We start from the raw sequence: 3390 nt of genomic DNA on the forward strand, positions 1-3390 counted from the left end.
AGGATCATGCGAGATATAAATATGAACAACAACCCAAAAAATCAATATATAAAATATCATAATCTCATAATTAAGAAGTCGAGATACATAATAAAACCCCAATTCATATCTAGAATTTCATGGAAATTTTGGGTAAAGTACTGGACTGAACTCTTACTAACTAAATTTAGATGTAGGGCGTGCGGATGAACGAATCCAACACTGTGAATAACCTTATATACCTAGAAGAACAAAGTTCTTGAAGAAATTTGAAGAACTTGATTGGAAGACTTGAAACCCTAGATTTTGTCTTCCTTGTGATTTTCTTGAAGATGAATAGGGGAAAATAGTATTGGATTGAAAACCTCAGAATTCCATAATAGAATCTTGAACTTGGAGCCTTTAGATCTTGAGAAATTTGAGAAATTCAATCTTGGAGTTCTTGATCTTTGGAAGACTGAGAATTGGAGATTTTGAGCATTGATATACGTATAATGATGTTATTAAGTTGTAAGATGGACTTACGCGAGTCGATTTAGGGTAAAAGGTCAACAATACCCTTCTAAATATGCAAGAAGACCATAAAATTAAAAAAAATGACCTTTTAATTTTAATGAATCCAATCAGCTAATTGGCAATCTAGAGGTCTTGTCACACCCTGAACTACTCTCGAACGTGGACACGAGACCTATGATCACAAGTGAACCCAAGCTAACCCTGATAGCATGACATGAGCATATCAAAGATAAGCTGAGCAATAAAAACTGTGTCGAAGCTAAATAATAATGAAATGAAAGTAATGGGGAATAACTATATACTAAAACTGAATATATGAAATCTAATGAAATGAAAGTGATGGGGAATAACTATATACTAAAAATAAATATATGAAATCTAAGAGTTCAATATAAAGAAACATGAAACATCACTAAGTTGAATCTAACTATGTCTGAAAATAGTCTCTAACTTACTAGAAGTTTTAGGACATGCCCCATCTAAGTCTAGCAAAACTAAAACTAAAAGACTGATATATTGAAAAGATAACATGACCATTGTCCTCAAAGAATGAGAACTCACCACTAATATTGCTGAATTGGAGATAGGAAAACGATCTAAGCGTGATCTGGATGCTAAGAACCTTAACCTACATCACAAAAAGATGTAGCACAGAGTATGCATAAGTACTTGAAAGGTACTGGACATGCATGATAGAGTAAAGTTCAAATAAACATATAACTGAACAAACAATAAAGCAAAAGTATAATCTGAGCATGATATAGATACTGAATACTGTCTAACTAAATGCAATTACCAAATGATAACATGTTGAGACTGAATATTGACTATACTGACATGCGGTTAATGCAATGGAATCTAACTAAACTGTGGAGATACTAATAACTGATCATAAAGTCAAGTGAGCTAAATGTGAAATCCGGTGTATACGCCTCATCGATAAGACCCAATATACCTAGCCAAATGTATAGAGGCATGCTGGCGTGATCACTAAAATGATGCCCACAAAAGGGACTTACAACCTATGTGGCTCGTAGTTTTGGGATGATATAGGTGACTAGCCTTAGTCCAACTCAACATTATACTACTCCCAATAGATTAAATGATTAACACATGATAACTGAATTTCAACAATATACTGGATAGCTCAAAAAATGACATGCAAACGGGGAATACATATCAATATATTGTTAATGACACATTCAAGACTAGCATGTATATCTAAAATATTGAAATATCTGACCTAGCATGTGTAATTCAAGAACTAAAGAAATACATAGCTAGGATTCTGAAATTCATGCAAGAAACGAAGTAATAACATGATAATCTGATTTGGAACATTAAATAAACTAATTCATGATAATTTGTTGAAGTTCTAGAAACCCTAGGTCTAGTTGATAGTAGGGAGTCAAGAATATGACTGAAATCTAGGGACCTAATGGGCGAAAGGAACCCAATATTGAAATCTCACATACCCGGTGACTAATTCCAAGGAAAAATCTTTCGATTTTGGGTTTGGAACTAATGGATTCTTGTTGCATCCTTGAACTAGGGTTGCTCGACCTCTATCTCCTTTTACGTTCTAAGAGTTTTTGATGAATGATATGACTTAGGTAAGTTCTAGTTATGTTTCTAGGCTAAAACTAACCAAAACGACGTATTTTAAGGTTAAAAAGACATAGTTAAGGGGTCCAAAAAAATCGGAAAAGATCAAAATACCCCTGACTTAAACTGCTGACGGGGCTAACCACAGTCACCTTCGCGGAAGGTAAAGGTCCTTGTGGTCCTCACTTGATCCTGTGGCCTAAAGGCTTTGGTCCACAGACCATCCCACGGGCCATGTGAAGGATCACGGATCGTAAAAGTGTCGGTGGTCTTCACTTAGGCCTGAGAGTTTGAGGGCTGGCAAGGGGGTCTACTATCTCGACTCTATGGCGTCACCACGGCCCGTCATCGAGACCACAGACCATGAAGGTGCACGTGGTCTGATATATGGTCCTGGTGACTTCCAATTCATGACCATAGGCAGGTCAATGGACCAAGGACCCTATCACGGTTCGTGAAACCTGCCGTGATTCACTTAGGTAGTTTTCTGCAAAGCTTTTCTAGGTATGGTTTTCGAGGTGTTACATGTCTCCTTGTTGAAATTGTTGGTGGTTTACCAAATGGGGCTTTAGATCACCAAAACAGACAGATTTAAGGTTTTTGGGACAATTTGGTGAACTAATTCGTTGATTTGCCAATCCATTCAGCGAGTCGCCAAATGGGCAGGTGTTCTCGCCAATTTTCCCTGCCCAAACATATTCCACTAAAATGACCTATACTTCTTACTCTAAACTCAAAATAACATAAATTTAGTGGCGTTGAAAAGAAGACTCATATTCCTACAATTTGATAGGTCATAGACTATCTAATTCATTATAGGATAGACTATCTAATTCATTATAGGGTAAGAGATATAAGTGTTTGAAGTTGACCTAAGTAGAATCGTTTAGTGAAACTCAACTGGTAAGGAAGTTTTCACTCAACTTTATGCTAGGGGATTCTCGTTAACTAACCTAATCTCCAAATTTGTTCTCATACTAAAGAATTGACCTTAACACCTATGCACAATCAAGAATAACTCTGTACGACCTTATACACAAATGAAGAATGGTTCAGATTTTATCTTAGAAATTTTTAGGGTGTTACAAATAACATTGCTACCCTAATCCTAAACTAAGTTGTTTCTCGTCCACAGCCTCAAGGTCAACTCTGGAACTGACCTTAGCTAAAGGATCTATCTGCCACCCTAGGAGCAACGTGCACTATCTACAAAAGATTAAAACACATGAGAATTCCACAAACCAATAGGACTAAGGAAGTATGATAAAGAATCAAAAGAATGAGTCTTCC

This window comes from Solanum pennellii, chromosome 1, assembly GCF_001406875.1.
Source record: "Solanum pennellii chromosome 1, SPENNV200".
NCBI classification, from domain to species: domain Eukaryota; kingdom Viridiplantae; phylum Streptophyta; class Magnoliopsida; order Solanales; family Solanaceae; genus Solanum; species Solanum pennellii.